The 9,068-nt window shown below is 37.0% G+C and overlaps 1 pseudogene across 1 annotated transcript; it reads left to right on the top strand.

Moving 5' to 3' along the window:
- The first annotated feature begins 345 nt into the window (after positions 1–345).
- LOC145101674 (TMV resistance protein N-like) lies at positions 346–6,263 on the top strand (annotated as a pseudogene). Its single transcript, XR_013705757.1, has 5 exons — positions 346–944; positions 1,551–2,640; positions 2,723–3,034; positions 3,127–4,427; positions 5,419–6,263. The product of XR_013705757.1 is annotated as a TMV resistance protein N-like (transcript).
- Positions 6,264–9,068: the final 2,805 nt, after the last annotated feature.

Below are 9,068 nucleotides of genomic sequence, written 5' to 3'. Positions count from 1 at the left end.
TAACATTACCAAACTACAGTGTTAGATCAAGGGACCAAAAGAGCAATGAAACTACAAAATAGAAAAAAAAACTGTAATAAATAAATCTTGAGGACTAAACCTGTTATATTTTTAATCCACAAGGACGAAACTTGTAATTTACTCTAACAATTAATACAAAAGTTTGGTTGACTTTGTCATTTAACCATTGCAACTTGCAATCGCTGACAATACAAAAAGCTTGGTTGATCAGTTGACTTTTTTAGTTCTTTAATTTTTTAATTTTTTTTATTTGGTAGGGGCATTTGAAAATTCTTCCTTGACTTTATTATTTAGAAATTTATGTCTTCACTTTGTTGAAATTACTAGATCTTGCCGATCATTGGGTTGTGCGTGGTTCACATGCATCTCTAATTTCTTTGCAATTATTTCTTAAGAATCTCTCTCAAGAACGATTTGATTCATAGAAGATCCATCAAGAAAACCTTGAATGGCGTCTTCTTCAACTTCACCCCATCAAAAGAGTTTTAAGTATCATGTATTTTTAAGCTTTGGAGGTGAAGACACACGTAAGACCTTTGTTGATCATCTTTACGCTTATCTTAAGCAAAAAGGTATTCACACCTTCAGGGACAACGAGGAACTCAAGAAAGGAAAACGGATCGATGAGCTCTTCAAAGCTATTGAAGAGTCAAAGTTCTTTATCATTGTCTTCTCCAAAAACTATGCATCTTCTTCTTGGTGCCTGAAGGAACTTGCGAAGATTATGGAGTGCCAGGATAGAATGAGCAGATTGCTTACCCGCTCTTTTATGATGTGGAGCCCAGTGACATCCGCAAACGAAGTGGGCCAGTTGGAAGAGCAATCGCCAAACATAAGTCTAACGAACAGATTAACAAATGGGAAAGGGCTCTTGAAAGTGCAGGCAATCTGGTTGGGTGGGATCTGAAAAACATTGCTAATGGGTATAAATTCCTTCATCATATCTCTGCAAAATTACTCTTTCATTTTTGTATCTGTAATCTAGGTCTGTGGGGATGTAGAAGGCTCTTTCATTGTACAATTGTTATATTGTAAATTTTTAACTCAAATTTGAGTCTTCTATGTGATGATTGAACCTCCTTAAACTCATCAACAAATTGAAATATATTTTTGCCATCACTTCACCAGATCTGACTTTTTTTTTTTTTTTTTTTTGGTATACACCAGTCCGCCCTTGATTTATCAAGCATGACTTTGATTTGTAGATAGTACTTTTGTACTTCAATTTGGGCTTTTAAGTATTACCTATTTCCTTGCTTTGTCTTGCAATCCATTGTAACCGTTTCCTTCAGTTTTGAGAGTAATATTTACCTTTATTGCAACAGCTCCTCAAGCCCTTCTTTCTTCTGTTTTCCCATGTTTCCACAACAGCAAAAATCACAATTTTCCTCAATTTAACTTGAAAACACAGCCGCATACATTGATCTTCTTATTTCCAACACCCTAGACACAGGAAATATGTGTATGTTAACTAATTGATCGTGTGGGATATTCTTGATCAAGCCACATGAATCTTGTTTGATCTGCAGGCATGAAACTGAAGCCATCAAAAAAATTGGTGAGGAGATTTCACTCAAGTTACGTTCCATTCATTTGAGCAATGATGAAAATCTGATAGGCATGGACCGCCGGATGCAAGAGCTGGAGTCGTCTTTGGGGATTGGTTTGAACGATAAAGTGCGAATCATAGGGATCAAGGGTATGGGAGGCATTGGGAAGACAACATTGGCTAGATCTATATTTAATAAAGTGTCTTCCCTTTTTGAAGGTAGTTGCTTTGTTGATGATGTAAGGGAAGTTTCAAAAAAGAAGGGTTTGCGGTCATTGCAAAAACGAGTCCTTTCAGATGTCCTGAACATTGAACACAGAGGAAGTGTTTTAGATGGGGAAAAAATCATGAGAATGAGACTACGCTATATAAAGGTTCTTCTTGTTCTAGACGATGTGGATAATCCAAAGCAGCTTGAGGCGTTAGCTGGTGATTGGTTTAAGGACGGAAGTAGAATCATCATTACAACAAGAGACGAGAAAGTGCTGCTAGCACACGGAGTGAATGCGAAGTGGATTCATGATGTCGATTTCTTGTCGGATGAGGAAGCAATGAGCCTGTTTAGTAGGTATGCATTTAAGAGATATATTCCAGATCAAGGGTTTGAAAAGCTGTCATCAGAAGTAGTACGTTATTCTGCTGGTCTGCCCTTAACGATCAAAGTTTTGGGTTCCCATCTTTGTGGTGAAGAGGAGGTTTTATGGATAGATGCACTAAAAAGACTAGAAACAATTCCATCGTTGGAAACTCTAGAGGTATTGGAAATAAGCTATGACGGCCTGGAGGATGATCTCAAGGAAATATTCCTAGATGTTGCATGCTTCATGGTTGGTTTTCCTAAAGATGATGCAATCAGAGCAATCGATAGCTGTGGATTTCGTGGTATCTACGGTTTAAGAGTTCTTGAGCAAAAATCACTCATAACAATTTTCCATAATGGATTGGGTATGCATGATAGAATAGAAGAATTGGGCAAGAATATTGTTCGGCGGTCGCACCCTCGTGAGCCAAACAAACATAGCCGACTCTGGATTCGCGAGGAAATTGAAGAATTATTCACAGATAATGTGGTAAGGATCAGCTTTACTAAAACTAACAAATTTTCATTACATATATGACACAAGTTTCATGGTGACTGCTTTTGGATTGTAGGGTACTGAAGCGTCAACATGTACTGGACTGGAGCTGGAGCTGACCGAAGTGAGTCCTGAAATTATTATAAAAGGCCTTGGAAACCTGAAGAAACTTAGATATCTTTTTCTTACTGGGAGTGACGATGACCGCTTCCCTAGCGACTGGAAGTTTGATAAGGAAAAACAATACTTTCCGAATTCGTTGCAGTTATTGAATTGGAATGGTTACCCTGGTCCGTTTTTACCCCAAACATTTCAAGCAAATAATCTTGTTGCACTTCAATTGCCTGATAGCAGAATCGTGCAACTTTGGGAAGGAAGAGAAAGAAAGGTACAATGGTTGATTCATTGTAATGCTTTTCATCTATTTGTTAGTTGATACATCAATACTCGTCTAATTTTTGTTCTTTTTGCGTATAACAGGTTCTTAAGAAGCTCAAGTTCCTAGACCTTAGTTGTTCAAAGGTGAGGACTTTTGACTTTGGGATGACTCCTAATCTTGAGAGGTTAGAGCTTAGAGGATGTCATGATTTGATACAACTTCATGTGCCTCCTGGATGTCTAAAAAGGCTTGTCTACTTAGATTTACTTTGGTGCTCATCGTCTGTATCTTTTTCGTTTATCAAACAATTGGAATCACTTGAGCTTCTTAGTTTACCTGACTTATTGGTGTCTGCGGTGTGCTTGGAGGAATTCCCAAGGTACTCCCGCAACAAACTGCCAAAGCTACGGTTCATATTTGATTATTCTAAAGACCAATCCTCATCAAATGGAACTAGTCTCGAGTGTGTCTTACTAGATCTCCAGCCTTGCACAAAGCTTGAGAGTGTTTCAGAAAGCATTTGTGGTTTACAACACATAAGGCGCCTTACATTGGATGGCTGTATTCCAGAGGTGCCCAAGGACATTGACCAGTTAAAATGCTTAGAAGAGCTAACTTTGTACTCTACACATGTCATATGTCTTCCAGATAGTGTTTGTATGTTGGAACATCTAAAATCTCTCAAACTTAAAGATTGCCGGTATCTTGAAGAGTTACCAGAGAATCTTGGTTTGTTAGAACATTTAGAGGAACTGAGTTTGTCGTCTACAAGTATTAGACGTCTTCCAGATAGCATATGTATGTTGAAACAGCTATTATCTCTCAAACTTAAATCCTGTCTGCTTCTTCAAGAGTTACCCAATGATCTTGGCCAGTTAGACTGTTTGGAGAAGCTAAATTTGTTGTCTACAGGTATTAGAAGTCTTCCAGATAGCATTTGCATGTTAAAACATCTGCAATATCTTAACCTTGAATCTTGTCAGCTTCTTGAGAAGTTACCCGAGGATATTGGGCAATTAGAATGTTTAGAGGAGCTGAACCTGAAAAAATGTGCATCTTTAGAAGATATTCCAAACAGCATCTGTAAGATGAAATGTTTGAGATATTTCTATCTCCCTTTTTGTAGTCGAGTCCAGAAATTGCCGGAGGAACTTGGAAGTCTAGAGTGTTTAGAAGAGTTGGATATAAACTGTACAGGAATAAATCATCTTCCACGTAGCATTTTTTTGTTGAAAGATCTGCGTATTGTTGGATCCGAGTCACTTCTTCAGTCGTGTGCTTTAGCAACTGCTACTGAGATACAGACCTCAGAAACTGAAACCTTCTCACAAGCCTTGGATAACACAGGCACCGAGACCAAGACGGGATTAAGGAACCAATTCACTGAGAACTATTGCAACAGGTATTTCCTCTGTTTTTCATAAATTGTCTTTTTTTAATCAAAATTTGCAGTTAACACAACGATAGTTACATCATAAAATACTAGGCATTATGCAACAAGAATCAATCTTAAAATTATATAAGACAGAAACAAAATTTTACATCTAAAGTGAAAGAAGACAAGGCATTCTCTTAGAAGTTTGCATTGTACATGATACAATTCAGAGTAAAATACATAAATCATCTCTGTGGTTTGACTCTGCCTATGGATCTAGTTCAGTTTTTTTTTGTTTTTTACTCGTACCATCGCTCAACTTTTTATCTGTGTCTCTCATCATGTAACTCATATGCAATGACTCTTTTACCCGTTATCTTGTATTTTTATTAATTGGTTTATATTAATATAGAAATTCATATTGTCCAATCACCCACCCCACCCTCTCCCTCCTACCCGTGCTTTTAAAATAACTATACATACTGACAACGCATGTGTGCGGATCAGTTAACCATTTTCTGTGGAGGGGAGTATAAGGATATTTTCAAATATTTCAATGGACAGTAAGTATAGTTATTTTAAAAGCACATCAAGATCCATGTATGTATATGTGTGAGAAATGCATAGCATGACACATTCCATTATCTTATAATATGCTTAAATGATTTGTCAAGCCTTGTTGAACATATATACTTTTGTAAAGCATTTGTGGAGCCTGTAATTGTAAAGAAATTGTAGTAAGCCCCAATGCATATAGTATTGATTTGTAAAATGGTCAATTTGTGATTCTAGCTACAGCGAAGACAGGTGGACACAGTATGTTTTCGCATTTAATAACAACTGTACATAGTTCAACATCTAAAAGAAACCTTTTATTTTGTAAAAGGAAAAGTATCAAAAGCATGGAATTCATCATATCTTTTTGTGAAGCCTAAAAGTGTATTTGAAATGATTTTAGCCTGCAAACATTGTAACCATTAAGCGTTTGACTTATCCATTTAGCATTTTAATTATTCAGGTGGTGTTGGTCAGTGGTGATGGCGTTGGTGGTGGCGTTGTTGGTGATGCAGGTGGTGATACAAGTAAAAGTTTGAAAGAAAAAGGTAAAGTTTTTGAGCTTCAGCCAACTAGCCAGTACCAAAAGAAGCCGTATAGTCCATGTCACACTTTGGTATAGTATATGGGAATGAATGCTTTGTTGGATGTTCACATGTTCTAGAACTTGTATCCGTGTAAGGCTATACGGAATGGTTGGTTTTTTGACGTGTAACACGACTTGTCAAGGCCAAGTTTCACGTGAGATGTTTTGGTCGGAGGAAAACTCCAACAACTATGGAAATACAATGTTTCTTCTATCGGAGATCACCCACAAATGGGAAAATTAAGCTACATCATCCATCTATTTCGAGGCATGATTCACCTTCATGACAGAACTTTGGTCGGCTATAAACCTCTCGGCAAAAGTAACATCTCAACTCAAAATCAATTTCCCCTCAGATGGATCGAGACCAAACGTAATACCCATATCACTTGATAGTAGTCACAAGTGATGGGTTCACCTCATTCTTGTCCCGTCTAGTTTATATTTCATTAACACACTAATATGAAACACAACAAAAAAAGAACCATATAATCGTTGGTGCTAGTTTATAGTATACATTACTTTTATATGTTTGTATAGTATAAGGACCCCAATGTAACTTTCTCATATATAAATATACTCCATACATGGTATCAAGCTAGGATTATTCACCCAAAATACTAAACAAATTAATGGCTCAAAAGATTACTTTTATTCAATAAATGATATTGGTATATATACACTAGAAAAACGTGCACAGCAAGGATAGCAATCCTTATCAAAAATAAACTCTAAACAAAAGCCTATAAAACAGTAAAAGATAAAAGGAAACAAGTCATAGCAATCTGCTATGATATGATTACATCGTTTTCTTTACTCCCCCTCAAGATGGAGCGTATAAGTCACAAACCGTAGTCGTGGTGCCCCTGAAGCTTTTGTAAACAAATCAGCCACTTGGTGAGTCGTATGAATGCAAAGAGGAAAAATTTCTTTGGACATAACTCGTTCATGGACAAAATAACAGTCCATTTCCACGTGCTTCGTACGCTCATGGTACACAATATTGTTGGAAATGTGACATGCATCTTGATTATCGCAAAACAAAGACATAGGCCTATTTGCATGCACACCAAGATCTTTAAGCAACCAAGGCAACCACAAAACTTCACTCACAGTTGATGCCATGGCTCGATACTCTGCTTCAGTAGAAGACCGAGAAACAACCGATTATTTCTTTGTCTTCCAAGAGATGGGAGCTCCTCCTAGTAGTACCAAGTACCCGGTCCTCGAACTTCTTGTAACAAGACAGCTAAGCCAGTCATCATCATAATATGCAACAAGATTCATTCCTCCATCTTTAGGAAGAAGTATACATTGACATGGTGAAGAGTTCAAATAATGTAAGACACGTAAAGCTTCATCCAAGTGTATTTGATGTGGATCTAACACAAACTGTCTTAATACATTCACTAAGTAAATTATATATGGCTTTGTAGCTTGAAGATAGATAAACCTTCCTATAAGTCGCCTATACTGATGTGGATAAACATTGGAACTATTGTCACCGTGATAAAGCTTTAGATTTTGTTCCATGGGTAACGTGCTAGGATGATAGCCAATCATTCCACAATCTTCAAGAATATCCAATGTGTATTTTTGTTGACTTAACACTAGAGCATCAGCAATTCTTGCAACTTCTATGCCAAGAAAATATTTCAATGGTCCAAGATCCTTGATACTAAACTCCTTGTTTAGATACATTTTCATCTCCTGAATCTTTTTAAAATCATTGTCAACTATCACTACATCATCAACATAAATAATAGAAACAATGAAGCTCTCTTGTTGCTTGTAAACGAAAAGGGAATGGTCAGCATAGGATTGCTTAAAACCAACACTCAACAATGACGTAGTGAACTTTTGATACCAATTTCGTGAAGCTTATCGTAAACCATAGAGAGACTTCCGTAATTTGCATACTTTTGTCCCTCGTTCCTTGGCGAAACCTTGTGGGGTCTTCATATAGATGTCTTCATCTAAGTCTCCATGTACAAATGCGTTATTGACATCCAATTGATGAATGATCCGATCTTTCTTGACAACAACTACGAGCAAGGTACGAACCATGACAAGTTTTGTCACCAGTGCAAAAGTATCATGATAGTCCACCCCTTCTTGTTGCATATAACCTTTGGCCAAAAAACAAACCTTAAACCTTTCAACCTCTCCAGTTGGCTTGTACTTGACCTTGTAGATCCACTTTGAGTCAATAGCACATTTTCTTTTAGGTAGATCTTCATTAGACCAAGTTCCATTTTGTTCAAGGGCTCATATTTCTATTTGCATTTCTTCTCTCCTCTTGATGTATTGCATACCCTGTTTGAAATTTTTGGGTTCTTTGTGGGACCTAATGGCTACTAGAAAATCTTTGTGCGAATCTGTAAAGTTATCATAACAAACCAAATTAGCAAGATCATGTACTGTCGAAGCCAATTGACCGTATGTCGATGATGTATGGTCAAAATAAGGGGGAAACTTTACTTAAAAACCAGTGTCTAGGTCGTTTCAAGTGGTACAAACTCACCATCATTGTTACTCCTTATTCTTTTGATATTCTTGTCAAATTGCATTTTGACCATATTATAAGAGTTTATCAAACTATTTCATGCCTCACTCTTGTATTTTTGTAGTTATACCCACAAAACTCTACTATAATCATCAACTATAATGAGAAAATAACTAGCCCCTGAATGTGTAGGTGTACGATACTTTCCCCAAACATCATAATGTATCAAATCAAATCAATTATTAGTTTTTATTGAACTTTTTGGAAAAAGACAGTCTAGTGTGCTTTTCTTTTACACATGAATCACAAGTTCTATTCTTAAAATCTCTAGAAAAGCTTCCGAAGACACTAATATGTTTAAGCTTGGACTCATAAGCGTGACCTAACCTTTTGTGCCAAAGATCCACATAGCTTGTTGTCACCAACACTCTTCTTTGCACCACTTCCTTCCCCATTCGATATAGACCTTATTTGCACTCACCCATGCCAATAAGGTTCTGCGAGAGTAAGTCCTGCATGTTACAAAAATCAAGAAGAAACGTTATGGCACATTGCAAGTTTGTGGTAAGTCTGCTAACATATAATAAGTTGCAATTAAAATCAGGTATGTGCAAAACTTTATCAATGGTGATATTGTTTTGGAATTTACAATCTCCTCCCTCTTCAACATTTATGGAATCACCATTAGGTATGGTGACAGGAGGCTTGAAGGTGTTTTTAGTGACATTCTCAAGTAACCTTTGATTGCAAGTTATGTGTTCATTCACTCCTGAGTCAACGACCCAGACCTCATCATGATCATTCTTACCATCCACGTTAATAGTAGGAGAAGGATTGGGCTCTTCATCCTTTGAAAAGTGTTTTAGGAGTCTTTGATACTACCTAGAAGATAATCCTAGTATGGGACTAGGTTCCGTGTTTGCGTAAGCTTCCCTTGCCTTTCATTTTTCTTGTTTTCCTTTACCCGACCACCAATCTGGATATTCGATGTATTTGAAACAACCATCCTTTTTGTGAACCT

Source organism: Lactuca serriola, chromosome 4 (assembly GCF_051521515.1).
Source record: "Lactuca serriola cultivar US96UC23 chromosome 4, Lser_US96UC23_V15, whole genome shotgun sequence".
Taxonomy (NCBI): domain Eukaryota; kingdom Viridiplantae; phylum Streptophyta; class Magnoliopsida; order Asterales; family Asteraceae; genus Lactuca; species Lactuca serriola.
Note: the sequence above shows the minus strand (reverse complement) of the source record. Positions and strands in the feature narration are given on the sequence as shown.